A 15356-nucleotide genomic window follows, 5' to 3' on the forward strand; every position below is an offset into this window, starting at 1 on the left:
CATTGATTGCTTCAAACCAATAATCTCCGTGGGATCGACCCTTACTCACGTAAGGTATTACTTGGACGACCCAGTGCACTTGCTGGTTAGTTGTGCGAATCACAAATTCGTGCACCAGTCTTCAGCTTATCAAATGCTTGTTTGCAATCCTCACTGAACTCAAATTCAATATCCTTCTGCAGTAATCTGGATAAGGGAAGTGCTACCTTACTAAAGTCCTTAATAAATCTCCTGTAAAAACCTGCATGGCCAAGGAACGAATGGACTTCCCTTACAGAGGAGGGGTAAGGTAAACTAGAAATAACATTCACCTTTGCTGGGTCTACAGAAATGCCAGTATTAGATACAATATGTCTTAATACAATCCCTTGTTTCACCATAAAGTGACATTTTTCGAAATTTAATATAAGGTTTGTACTGACACATCTATCTAATACTCTAGATAATCCATTTAAGCAAAGGTTAAAAGAATCACCATAAACGCTAAAATCATCCATAAAGACCTCCATACAGTCCTCAATAAGATCAGAGAAAAGACTCATCATGCACTTCTGGAAAGTAGCTGGTGCATTGCACAAGCCAAAGGGCATTCTCTTGTAAGCATAAGTCCCAAAAGGACATGTAAAAGTAGTCTTTTCCTGATCCTCCGGAGCTATATGAATCTGGAAATAACCTGTATAACCATCTAAAAAGCAATAATGTGATTTACCTGACAGGCGATCCAGCATTTGATCAATGAATGGAAGTGGGTAGTGATCCTTGCGAGTAGCTTGGTTGAGACGCTTGTAATCAATGCAGACTCTGCAAGCGTTCTGTACTCTGGTTTCTATGAGCTCTCCATGCTCATTCTTCACTGTAGTGACTCCAGACTTCTTGGGCACCACTTGGACTGGGCTAACCCATTCACTGTCTGAAATGGGATAAATGATACCTGCTTCCAATAGTCTGGTCACTTCCTTTTTGACAACTTCCAAAATAGTGGGATTCAGTCTTCTTTGGGGTTGGCGGACAGGTCTTGCTCCTTCCTCTAAAAATATTCTGTGCTCACATACTTGAGGGTTGATGCCTACTATGTCTGCCAAACTCCACCCAATTGCTTTCTTGTGCTTCCTCAGCACACTAAGTAACTGCTCTTCTTGTTCAGGAGTGAGGTCCTGTGCAATAATAACTGGAAACTTCTACCCATCTTCAAGATAAGTGTATTTGAGATGTGGAGGGAGAGGTTTCAACTCTATCTTCTGGTCATGGGCAGGCTCTGGATTGTCTGGAGCTTGCGAAAATGCCGAAGTATCCTTATTGTCAGTTAATAGAGTCCCCACACTTGGACTTTATTCTGTGTACTTTTCTTCCAGCTCTTCCTGGTGAATTTCAGCTACAGTTTCATCTATGATATCACACTGGAAGATAGAATGATCTTCTGGAGGGTTGTTTGTGACTCCATTCAAATTGAAGATTACTATTCGGCCATCTATTTCAAAAGAATATGTTCCTGAAAAAGCATCTAATTTGAATCTTGATGTCTTCAGGAATGGTCTGCCAAGTAGGATTGATGATGGCTTATCTGAGTCATTATTGGGCATTTCCATGATATAGAAATCAGTGGGAAATGTGAGCCCTTTAATATTCACCAAAACATCTTCAGCAACTCCAGCTACTGTAATAATGCTTTTATCTGCCAACACAAAACGAGTTGCCGACCTTTTTAAGGGAGGGAGCCTTAAAACATCATATACAGATAAAGGCATTATACTAACACATGCTCCCAAATCACACATGCAATCATAAATTACTACACCTCCAATAGTACAACTAACTATACAAGGACCTGGGTCACTACATTTTTCAGGTAAATTTCCCATTAAAGCAGATATAGAGCTTCCTAAAGGAATGGTTTCTAATTCATTAATTTTGTCATTATGTATGCACAAATCTTTTAGAAACTTTGCATATTTAGGTACCTGTTGAATGACATCAAAAAGGGGAACAGTTACCTCAACCTTTTTTAAGATTTCTACCATTTTGGGGTCAGGTTCCAACTACTTCCTGGGCTTCCTTGCAAGTTGTGGAAATGGAATGGGAGTTGTATTTTCTGCAGTGTCTGCGCCTTTTGGTGCTTCCTCCTGTGGTTGAGCTTCTTCTTTCTCAGCTATGTCCTGTATGTCCTCTTCCTCTTCAACATCTTCTACTTCTACTACCTCTTCAACTGAGGCATGTTTTGGTGGGCTTGGCTCCTCCTGATTTCTCTTCTGCAGTGTGGTTCCAGACCTTAGGGTGATGGCATTAATACCACCCTTTGGGTTGGGTAATGGTTGAGAGGGGAGTCCACCAGAGCTTGAGGACTGGTTGTTGGAGTTGTTCATTGATCCAATCTGTGAGACAAGAGTTTGTAAAGTAGAAGTCAAAACATTCATAGTTGCTTTAATACTATTCTCCATAGCCTGTTGTCTCTGATCAATGGCTTGTAGTAATTCATCATTAGGAGATGAAGAGATGCCAGTGGTCTGAGAAGTTTGCTGAGAGGCTTGAGGTTGTCTTAAATGAGGTGCTCTGTAGGATTGAGTCTGATTCTGCTGCCTAAAATTGTTATTGTTATTCCACCTCTGATTTCTATTGTTATCTCTGCCTCCTCTGTTAGAATTGTCCCTCCAACCCAGGTTAGAATTGTCTCTCCAGCCTTGGTTAGAGTTATTGATGAGCGGATAATTTGTACGCTTTTTGGCATTGTTTTTAGGTAGTTTTTAGTGAGTTCAAGCTACTTTTAGGGATGTTTTCATTAGTTTTTATGTTAAATTCACATTTCTAGACTTTACTATGAGTTTGTGTGTTTTTCTGTGATTTCAGGTAAATTCTGGCTGAAATTGAGGGATTTGAGCAAAACTCTGAAGAAGGCTGACAAAAGGACTGCTGATGCTGTTGGAATCTGACCTCCTTGCACTCGAAATGGATTTTCTGGAGCTACAGAACTCCAATTGGCGCGCTCTTAACGGCGTTGGAAAGTAGACATCCAGGGCTTTCCAGCAATATATAATAGTCCATACTTTATTCGAAGAATGACGACGTAACTTGGCATTGAACGCCAAGTTCATGCTGCTGTCTGGAGTTAAACGCCAGAAAAACGTCATGATCCGGAGTTGAACGCCCAAAACACGTCATAACTCGGAGTTCAACTCCAAGAGAAGCCTTAGCTCGTGGATTGATCAAGCTCAGCCCAAACATACACCAAGTGGGCCCCAGAAGTGAATTTATGCATCAATTACTTACTCATGTAAACCCTAGGAGCTAGTTTATTATAAATAGAACATTTAACTATTGTATTAGATGTCTTTGATCATTCGGTCTTGTGACCACATGGGGGCTGGCCATTCGGCCATGCCTGAACCTTTTACTTATGTATTTTCAACGGTGGCGTTTCTGCAAACCATAGATTAAGGGTGTGGAGCTCTGCTGTACCTCAAGTATTAATGCAATTCCATTGTCTTTTATTCAATTCTCTTTTATTCTTATTCCAAGATATTCATTCGTACCCAAGAACATGATGAATGTGATGATAAGTAACCCTCATTATCATTCTCACTTATGAACGCACGTGATTGACAACCACTTCCGTTCTACATGCAACAAGAGCTTGAATGTGTATCTCTTAGATTCCCCAACAGAATCTTCGTGGTATAAGTTAGATAGATGGCGGCATTCATGAGGATCCGGAAGGTCTAAACCTTGTCTGTGGTATTCCGAGTAGGACTCTATGATTGAATGACTGTGACGAGCTTCAAACTCCTGAAGGCTGGGCGTGATGACAAGCGCAAAAGAATCAAGGGATTCTATTCCAACCTGATTGAGAACCGACAGATGATTAGCCGTGCTGTGACAGAGCATAGGAACGTTCTCACTGAGAGGATGGGATGTAGCCATTGACAACGGTGATGCCCTACATACAGCTTGCCATGGAAAGGAGTAAGAAGGATTGAGTTGAAGCAGTGGGAGAGCAGGCGTCCTTGAGCCATACAGTACCTCCATATGCTTATCTGAAATTCCTACCAATGAATCTGCATAAGTATTCTTATCCCTTTCATTATTTATTTTCTTATTTCTATTTTCGAAAACCCATGAACCAATTTAATCTGCCTAACTGAGATCTACAAGGTGACCATAGCTTGCTTCATACCAACAATCTCTGTGGGATCGACCCTTACTCACGTAAGGTTTATTACTTGGACGACCCAGTACACTTGCTGGTTAGTTGAACGGAGTTGTGTCCACTCGTGCCAATTTCTAAATTCCATAATTTTACAATGAATGCAAATCAAAGAATAGTGATCACAATTTCGTCCACCAGTTATCCTACCATCCTTGGTTATAGTTGCCACCTTGATTGTGCCCTTGATTGAGGCGGTCATGAAAATTATGAGTGGCTGCTACAGTGTTGTCTTCTGGTTGGAGCTGCGGACACTCATCGGTATAGTGACTGTAATCTGTACAGATTTCGCACACTCTTCGTGGAACTAACTGCTGGCTGTGCTGTGGTGGGGAAGGTTGAACTTGCTGAGGTTGTTGTTGATTCAGTTGCATCTGCTTCAGCAAGTTAGTCATTTCACATAGGAGGGTAAAAAGGATCCAAGGCAAGGGTAAAAAGGATCCAAGGCTTTGAGCATCAATGGATAGGAGGGCCCAAGGAAATAAAATCCAGGCCTAAGCGGCTAAATCAAAGCTGTCCCTAACCATGTGCTTGTGTCATGAAGGTCCAAGTGAAAAGCTTGAGACTGAGTGGTTAAAGTCGTGATCCAAAGCAAAAAGAGTGTGCTTAAGAGCTCTGGACACCACTAACTGGGGACTCTAGCAAAGCTTTACAATCTGAAAAGGTTCACCCAGTTATGTGTCTGTGGCATTTATGTATCCGCTGGTAATACTGGAAAACAAAATGCTTAGGGCCACGGCCAAGACTCATAAGTAGCTGTGTTCAAGAATCAACATACTTAACTAGGAGAATCAATAACACTATCCGAAATTCTAAGTTCCTAGAGAAGCCAATCATTCTAAACTTCAAAGGAAAAAAATGAGATGCCAAAACTGTTCAGAAGCAAAAAGCTACAAGTCCCGCTCATCTAATTAGAATTAATATTCATTGATATTTTGGAATTTATAGTATATTCTCTTCTTTTTATCCTATTTGATTTTCCGTTGCTTGGGGACAAGCAACAATTTAAGTTTGGTGTTGTGATGAGCGGATAATTTATACGCTTTTTGGCATTGTTTTTAGGTAGTTTTTAGTAAGTTCAAGCTACTTTTAGGGATGTTTTCATTAGTTTTTATGTTAAATTCACATTTCTGGACTTTACTATGAGTTTGTGTGTTTTTCTGTGATTTCAGGTAATTTCTGGCTGAAATTGAGGGACTTGAGCAAAACTCTGAAAAAGGCTGACAAAAGGACTGCTGATGCTGTTGGAATCTGACCTCCCTGCACTCAAAATGGATTTTCTGGAGCTACAGAACTCCAAATGGCGCGCTCTCAATGGCGTTGGAAAGTAGACATCCAGAGCTTTTTAGAAATATATAATAGTCCATACTTTATTCGGAAATTGACGACGTAACTTGGCGTTGAACGCCAAGTACATGCTGCTGTCTGGAGTTAAACGCCAGAAACACGTCATGATCCGGAGTTGAACGCCCAAAACACGTTATAACTTGGCGTTCAACTCCAAGAAAAGCCTCAGCTCGTGGATAGATCAAGCTCAGCCCAAGCATACACCAAGTGGGCCCCGGAAGTGGATTTATACATCAAATACTTACTCATGTAAACCCTAGTAGCTAGTCTAGTATAAATAGGATAAGTTACTATTGTATTAGACATCTTGTGACAGTTTAATCTTTTGACCATTCGGTCTTTTGATCATTCAGGGGGCTGGCCATTCGGCCATGCCTGAACCTTTCACTTATGTATTTTCAACAGTGGAGTTTCTGCACACCATAGATTAAGGGTGTGGAGCTCTGCTGTACCTCAAGTTTCAGTACAATTATTATTACTTTCTATTCAATTCTCTTTTATTCTTATTCCAAGATATATGTTGCACAACACTTTGATGAATGTGATGATCCGTGACACTCATCATCATTCTCACCTATGAACGCGCGTGACTGACAACCACTTCCGTTCTACCTTAGGCCGGGCGCATATCTCTTAGATTCCCCAACAGAATCTTCGTGGTATAAGCTAGATAGATGGCGGCATTCATGAGGATCCGGAAATTCTAAACCTTGTCTATGGTATTCCGAGTAGGATTTTGGGATTGGATGACTGTGACGAGCTTCAAACTTCTGAAGGCTGCGCGTGATGACAAGCGCAAAAGAATCAAGGGATTCTATTCCAACCTGATTGAGAACCGACAGATGATTAGCCGTGCTGTGACAGAGCATAGGAACGTTTTCACTGAGAGGATGGGATGTAGCCATTGACAACGGTGATGCCCTACATACAGCTTGCCATGGAAAGGAGTAGGAAGGATTGGATGAATGTAATAAGAAAATAGAGATACGAGAGGAGCACAGCATCTTCACACACTTATCTGAAATTCCCACCATTGCTTTACATAAGTATTTCTATCCCTTTTATTTTCTATTTATTATTAATTTTTGAACTCATCATAAACCAATTTAATCTGCCTAACTGAGATTTACAAGGTGACCATAGCTTGCTTCATACCAACAATCTCTGTGGGATCGACCCTTACTCACGTAAGGTATTACTTGGATGACCCAGTACACTTGCTAGTTAAGTTGAACGGAGTTGTGAAAAAGAAAAAGCTTCTCTAACAGTGCCTAGAACATATGAATCACAATTTCGTCCACCAAACAGCTCTTGACCGACTTTGTCTCTGCCTATGATTCCTAGTAGAGTCAGCTAAGTCTCTGATCAATTGCCATACTTCGTCCGTAGTCTTGTACTTTTTCATAGAACCATTGCTAGCACCTTCCAGTGTGGTCCTATCTTGAGATCTCAAACCCTGTGTAAAGTAACCGAGTAAAACTATCTTGTCAATCATATGATGGGGACATGCATCTCAAAGTGTATTGAAGCGTTCCAAGTATTCATAGAGGGTCTCAGATTCATCCTGAACGATCATGGACATGTCCTTCCTCAGCTTATCGGCAACTTCAGCTAGAAAGAATTTATCCAGAAATTCTCTCCTAAGTGTATCCCAGTTGGAAACAGTTTCTCTGGGTTGAGTGTAGTACCACTCTCTTGCCTTTCCCTCCAGAGAAAACGGGAAGGCTTTCAATAGAATAGAGATTTCATCAGCGCCATCACGCTTAACAGTAGAACAAGCGGTCTGGAAATCCCTAAGATGCTGGATAGGCTCTTGAGCAGGTAAGCCCTGAAATTTGGGCATCAAGTTTAGTAGTGAAGACTTTATTTCAAAATCTACAGCTACTGTTGGGTGGTGTGCCTGGAATGGTTGGAGCATAAAATTAGGGGCTTCTTCCTCTTGGATAGTGACTCTTCTAGGCGCTGCCATGTCACCTGCACGTAAATAAACTGGATCAGTAGAAAGGGGGTTTGTTTCTTCCTTAGATGATGGTTCAGGTTCGTCCTCAAAGAGGAGTCGCCTACGCTAGTTCGCCTTATATGTAAAAGAGTTCTTTCAATTTCAGGGTCAAATGCTGGCAAGCTTGGATCAGGAAGGGAATGCATCATTTAATGAAAGAAACGTACAGTTCATAGTGATAGAATGAAAAGAAAAATTGCAATAAAAATAAATACCAATCAATAAATTAACACACTGTTGCAATTCCCCGGCAACAGCGCCAAAAATTGATGCGGCGGAAATTGGTGAATTAAAAATTATTAAAATATATGCGTTGCAAGTATAGTTCTTAACTCACCAGAATTCCACTTATCAATTTAGAAAGGTGTCACAGAAATTTAAATTTTAATTACTAGGAGTATGAATCCCAGGTCGTCTCCCAACGAGTTGTAGGAAAGTGTGCTATTTTATTAATCAGATGTTTTCAAAAAAGTTTGAGTTGAGTAAACAGAAAATAAAATTGGAGAATTTGAATAATGTAAATAAAAGACTTGACTGGGAGTTGATTAGTTGGAAGTCCCGCTGTTGTTGGATTACTCTCTAGATTAATTGATAATTAAAGGTTATCCTGTTTAGTTATCTCTTACTAGGTAAGGGAAAGTTAAACAAGTTGGGATGCTATGCCCATTCACAAGTTGCAATCCACTTAATTAAAAGGGATTGGTGTTAGTGACTAGAGGGTAAGCCAACAATAACCCAATTACAATCTTTCTTTCAAGCCTTCCAACTCAATTGGTTCCTTTCAATCAACTCCCCATCAAGTTAGGGAACTACTCGCTCATTGTGAATGTAAAATTCATAACATATGAAAAGGAATTAAAGAAAGACATTGAAAATAAAATCAAAATAATCAAATAAAAATAAAAGTAATCCTTGTATTAAATAAATCCTAATAATATTCCAATGGTAAAATTAACAAAGCAAAGGACATGGAAGAGTAAAGCCAAGTAAAGAAAACGAACTAGAATGACGAAGTCTTGATGAGGTAATAACTCTTCTCAATATCCCAATGTAAAAAGTGATAGAAAAATAAAATCCTAAAATTATCAATGTGTAGAGAGAAAAAAACCTAGAGGAAGAGTAAAAACTAGATCTGAAACTAAAACTGTGTAGAATGAATTGTTGTCTCTGGTTTCTGCATGTTCTCTGGCTCTAGTCTGCTGTTTTGGGCCGAGAACTGGGTCAAAATAGGACCCAAAATCGCCCCCAGCAGAATCTGCAGATTATGCAGATCGCGCATGTCACGCGATCGCGTCGTCCATGCGGACGCGTCATTCGCGTTTTTCCTTGCCACGCGTTCGCGTCGTCCACGCCTCCGCATCACTTGTGCTTTTCCATTCCGCGCGGTCGCGTGAGCCATGCGGCCGCGTCACTGCGATTTCTCTTCTTTCGCGCGAACGCGTGAGCCATGTGGCCACGTCACTTCTCGCTGGTTATCTCCTCAATTTCGTATGTTCCTTCCATTTTTACTAGCTTCCTTTCCAATCTCCAACTCATCCATGCCCTATAAAGCCTGAAACACTTAACACACAGATCACGACATCGAATGGGATAAAGGAGAACTAAAATGCATAATTAAAAAGTCTCTAGGAAGCTGTTTTCAACCATGTAATAATTTCAGGGAGAAAATATAAATGCATGCTAAATTAATGAATAAGTGGGTAAGGATCATGATAAAACCACACAATTAAACACAATATAAACTATAAAATAGTGGTTTATCAAACATCGCTGCCGTCAAGTAGAAGAGCACATCTCTGACGAAGGGCGCAGGGTCGAGGGAAAACGGAGCGGTGTAGATGGCGACGAATCAGACAACGAGGGCGGAGATGAAGGTACCGGCGGAAACGATGACGCCGAATCTGGTGCGGTATTGGTCGGAGCAGAGGCCGGCGAGGGAGGAAAAGACGTCGGGGAGCTTGATACAACATCATTGGCTGCATGTATGGCATAGGCGCCAAAACTGCAATGCCACCGGCAGCAGAGGTGATGCCATGAGCCATTGCAGCTGCAAAGCTAACACCAGGAGGTAGAATCAACAGATTCTGGTAGGCAAGGCTGGGCAGAGTGGCACCTCCGGATGGATTTAGCAGCGAGGAAAAGTGTGGTGCCTGAGGAGGCAGCAGCCGAAAGGAGGGGGTGGCAGGTGGTCCAGTGGAGACCTGTGGCGGCACGTAGGAGAAGGTGGGATGGTGCTGCTGCAACGGCGGCGGGGGTGGTGGCGCGAAGAGTAGAGTCGGATTGGGACTAGGGTTTGCGGGAGCTGGAGATTGAGATAGGGATGTGGAAGGTGGAGCGTGAGGGGTTATTAAGGTTAGGGGTTGTGAGTGACAGAGACTGAGATAGTCTCAAAGCTTTTGAGGTTTCAGGGTTAGTAGGATTCAGGGTTATTGGGTTTGTGGTTATTAGTTTTTTTTAACCTTTTGGCCACGCTTTATAAATTTTAATGTAATGAAACTCTATTGCCACGCTTTCAAAACGTCTCTGTTTCTCTTTATGGCCACGCTTTTGAAGCGTAACAGAAAAAAATGTGGCCGTATCTCTAATCAATTGCCACCCTTACAAAAGCGTGGCCATTGACCCATTTTGCCATGCTTTTGAAGTGTGGCGAGAAAAAACGTGGTCTAATCTCTATTCAATCGTCACCCTCACAAAAGCGTGGCCATTGACCACTTTTGGCCACGCTTTTAAAGCGTAGCCATAGGCCTTTTTTCTTGTAGTGCAATCCCATGATTTTCAACAAAAATACATAATACACTTTTACCTCAACCAATGTTCCCAAGTTTTCCATTCCCCAAATGATACACACCCTCACTAGCCTAAGCTAATCAAAAATCCAAATTAAGGGACATTTAGTTGTTTTTCACTTAGGGGTAATGATGTGCTAAAATTAAGAATAAAAGGGATTAAATAGGCTCAAAATTGGCTAACAATGGTTGATGAAATGTAGGCTATTTGGGTAAGTGAGCTAAATGAAATGATGTCCTCAATTATGTAAATGCATTCATACATGGAATAATGGACATGAAGAATCAAACAAATCAAGGATTACTATCATAGAAAGAGAATAATGCACACAAGAATGGAAATAAGTGGTTATATAGTGTAACCACCCAATTAGGCTCAAAACCCAGATGCTTATGTGTTCTTAGCTCAAAAACCATGTTCCAAAATTAATTTCTTCAAGCAAGTTCAACAAAAAAAATTTCAAATTGGTAGGGTGCCATAAAATAGTTTTCTTGGAAAAGAAATCATCACCCTAACCAAGTAGTGCTAACAAGAAAGAAGTGGTAGAATATATACAAATTATAACTACAATGCAACCTATCATGCAATGCAACATCTAACTAACAAAGAAAATTAAAAATTTGTGTTGAAAAAGGAAGTGGTTACCTACGGAGGTCGGTCGGATGACCTCCCCACACTTGAAGGTTGCACCGTCCTCGGTGCGTGCAAAGAAAAGCAAGGTGGACGGGTTGCTACAACTGATGAGCTCCTTCAAAAGATTATGCGGGTGAACTTGTTTGTTGCCTCATTTAGAAGTTTTTCCCTTCGCTTCTTGGTGGTCAACCTAAAAGGAGAGAAAAAGGAAGAAAATTAAGCCTACAACAAAGATATCAGAGCAAATATAACATAAGCGGGGGCTAATGCCAAATTAGAGTAAGGTTCTCAACTACATGGTAGCTACAACATGTGAGTGAGAAAACAATATAAGCTATGGCATATCAACTAACACTTGATGCAAGAGTAAAGTCAAAGTACAAGTAAATGACATGAAGAGCATGTTGGGCATCAAGTTCAAACAAGAATTGACACAAACAAGATTAGTGATAAGCATGAGAGCATTTGGTCCTATCCTAACTCAATGATAATGAGGCAAAAAACAAAGAATAATGAGTTAGGAAGGACTAAAGCAATAATCTTATGTGTGGAACAAGTATCACAATTAATGTGAAACAAATCACGAAGCACCAAAACTAACTAAGAAAGTCTCAACAATTGAGTAAGAGAATTCAACACCAATGTTAAAATAAGAAATTTAGAAAAGAAAATAAGACAAGCTACAAAAACAAAATTAAAATGCGATGAATGAAAGTATGTGGGTGCAATACACAAAAGAAAATCAAAAATAAGAAAAATGAGAAGTAGAATTTTGAGGAGAGGGAGAAGAAGAAAAAAGAGAAGTAAGAAAGAAATGATGAGAAAGGTGAGAAGAGAAGATAGAAAGGGAAGAAGAGAAATGGGAGAAGCGAAGAGAGAAGAAGAAGAAAGAAAGACAGAGGGAAGAGAAGAAAAAAACAGGGCAAAAACAGGGCGCAGGAACGATGCGCGCGCATCGGCGACGCGTGCGTGTGAAAAGCAGAAGGGTGAAGCGACGGGTAAGCGTCGACCATGCATACGCGTGAGATGCAGCAAGGAAAGAGTGACGCGTACGCGTCATCCACGCGTATGCGTGGGGCTAAATTGTGCGCTTTGCACAATGGCAGCACCACTCCAGTATAACTCTTTGGATTTTGTACCAGGAGTTCCAATGTGGCACACGATGTGTGCGCGCGTGGCGCACACGTTTTTTTTAGAAGCATAAAACAGAAACAGGGCACTCTCCTAACCTATATGCATTCTAAAGCACTCAAAATTCAAATTTAACAAAAATCTTTTAGTTTTTGAAAATTTTCAAAGATAAAATAAACAAAACTTGCACTTCAAGCAAAATACACTTCAAAACAACTATCCTAATCAAAACATGAATCTAATAAGCAACCTAGCAATCAATGCAATATGTACAAAAGTATGGAAAATAAGGAAACTACCTACAATGGCAACTCAATTCATTTATTGATTATATATATAAGAGAATGGAAAGAGTTTACCATGGTGGGATGTCTCCCACCTAGCACTTTTAGTTTAAGTCCTTAAGTTGGATAATTGAGAGGCTCCTTGTCAAGGTGGTTTATGCTTGTACTCATCCTTGAACTTCCACCAATGCTTGGATTTCAAGTAAGCTCCAAATCTCAAAATTAATGTCACCAAGCTTTGGTGAAGTTCCGCACAAGCTAAGGGCTCCCAAAATTGATCTTCATATATACCCAGATCCCAAATCTTGTTTCTACACCCACTTCAAGTTGATCAAGACAATTCCATTTGGGTGGCAAGTGATCCGAATTCTCATGTAAGCACCAAAGCATCTTCCTATACCCATTCAATTGAGGACTATACCAACCATTGCACTTAGACTTTGACTTTCCAACCATAAGGAACCTTGATTGGCATTTCCACCCACTAACAAATTTTCTCTTGATTTTAACTCCACAAAGAGCTCTAAGTTGTCCATCCGTTTCAAGCAAACCATATTCAAGTGAGAAAGTAAAGCTTAGGGATAGGAATTTTACCCACTTGAATATTATGTTGGATGGTAACTTAGGAAGGGGTGGTCTCAATGATCTTGCCAGTTCCACTCCCTTGTGCTCTTTCTTGACTACCTTCACCCCTTGCCAAGCTTCTTCAATTTCAATTCCTTGCTCACTAACTTCTTCTATACATTCCTCATTGCTCAAACCATGTGTTGGAGGTTCTGCACGGTCCTCCTTGTCATCAATTTCATAACACAATGAGGTTCATCAATTCCAAAAGACACATTGGTTGGTGTGGAATCATCTTCAATGATAGAGCTTGCTTCTAGCTCAACCTCTTCCTCTTGGTAGCTTCCTTCCAATTCAATATCTTCTTCATTGTTTACCAAGGGTATGGGAGGTGAGGTATCTTCTTCTTTAATCTCTATGTTAAGCCCAATGGGGGAGGATTCAATTGTAGATAGAAACTCATCAATGATTGAATCCATCTCTTGATCAACCTCTTTAAAGTTTTCAACCATGATATGCCTTGGAGGTTGTACACCCTCCTCAACATCAATATCAAGCTTCTTGGAAGAGGGCTCTCTAATTCTACATTCCCATGGACTTCCAACATCTGCTAGGTCTTCAACCACTTCTTCTGACTTAATTGCCTCAACTTCCTCCCCTTGTGACAGTTCTTGCTTCAACTCATCTTCTCCACCTTGAAGCTCCAAATTCTCCTTCTCAATGTGCTCCTCAGCTAATCCTCTACATTTAACAATAAGGGTGTCTTGGATAGTTGTGCACAACGAGGCCAATTGGCTCATCACTTCGGTTAAGTTAGCCACCATTTCCCCTTGCTTTTGGCAACAAATTAGAAGTTCGTGTTGTTCTGCATTAGGGGTGGGAGAGACTGGTCCAATGAAGGTGGTGGGGGAAGAGAGGGTTCATTATTTAGGGGAAATGGTTCATGATTGGAAGGTGATTCATCTTGGAAAGGGTATGGAGATGGTGTATATTGAGGTGATTCTTGGGAGTAATTGTGTTGGAATTATTGTGGTTCTACATATAGTTCATATGGTTCATGATGAACGGATATTTTATACGCTTTTGGGGGGTAATTTCATGTAGATATTAGTATGTTTTAGTTAGTTTTTAGTATAATTTTATTTATTTTTAGGCAAAATTCATATTTCTAGACTCTATTATAAGTTTGTGTGTTTTTCTATAATTTCAACTATTTTCTGGCTGAAATTGACGGAGCTGAGCAAAAATCTGATTTAGGCTGAAAAAGGACTGCTGATGCTGTTGGATTCTAACCTCTCTGCACTCGGAATGGATTTTTTGGAGCTACAGGAGTCCAATTGGCGCGCTCTCAATTGGGATGGAAAGTAGATATCCAGGGCTTTCCAGCAATATATAATTGCCCATACTTTGCACGAAGATAGACGATGTAAAATGGCGCTCAACGCCAGTTCCATGTTGCAGTCTGGCGTTCAGCGCCAGAAACAGGTTGCAAGTTGGAGTTCAACGCCAGAAACAGGTTACAACCTGGCGTTCAACTCCAGAAACAGCCCAGATACGTGAGAAGCTTAAGTCTCAGCCCTAGCACACACCAAGTGGGCCCCAGAAGTGGATTTCTGCACCAATTATCTTAGTTTACTCATTTTCTGTAAACCTAGGTTATTAGTTTAGTATTTAAACAACTTTTAGAGACTTATTTTGGATCTCATGACATTTTTAGATCTGAATTTTATACTCTTTGACGGCATGAGTCTCTAAACTCCATTGTTGGGGGTGAGGAGCTCTGCAGCGTCTCGATGAATTAATGCAATTATTTCTGTTTTTCCATTCAAACATGCATGTTCCTATCTAAGATGTTCATTCGCGCTTAACTATGGAGAAGGTGGTGATCCGTGACACTCATCACCTTCCTCAATCCATGAATGTGTGTCTGACAACCACCTCTGTTCTATATCAGATTGAATGAGTATCTCTTAGATTCCTTAACCAGAATCTTCGTGGTATAAGCTAGAATTGATGGCGGCATTCATGAGAATCCGGAAAGTCTAAGCCTTGTCTGTGGTATTCCGAGTAGTATTCTGGGATTGGATGACTGTGACGAGCTTCAAACTCGTGAGTGTTGGGCGTGATGACAAACGCAAAAGAATCAATAGATTCTATTCCGACATGATTGAGAACCAACAGCTGATTAGCCGTGCTGTGACAGAGCATTTGGACCATTTTCACTGAGAGGATGGGAAGTAGCCCTTGACAATGGTGACACCCTACATAGAGCTTGCCATGGAAGGAACTTTGCACTTTTGCATGAGTTGAATATTATATTACAGGAATTCAGAAGACAAAGCATCTCCAAAACTCCAACATATTCTCCATTATTGCACAACAAGTAATTATTTCACGCTCTTTTATTTTTTTTAGT

The sequence above is a fragment of the Arachis hypogaea genome, chromosome 10, assembly GCF_003086295.3.
Source record: "Arachis hypogaea cultivar Tifrunner chromosome 10, arahy.Tifrunner.gnm2.J5K5, whole genome shotgun sequence".
NCBI lineage: Eukaryota > Viridiplantae > Streptophyta > Magnoliopsida > Fabales > Fabaceae > Arachis > Arachis hypogaea.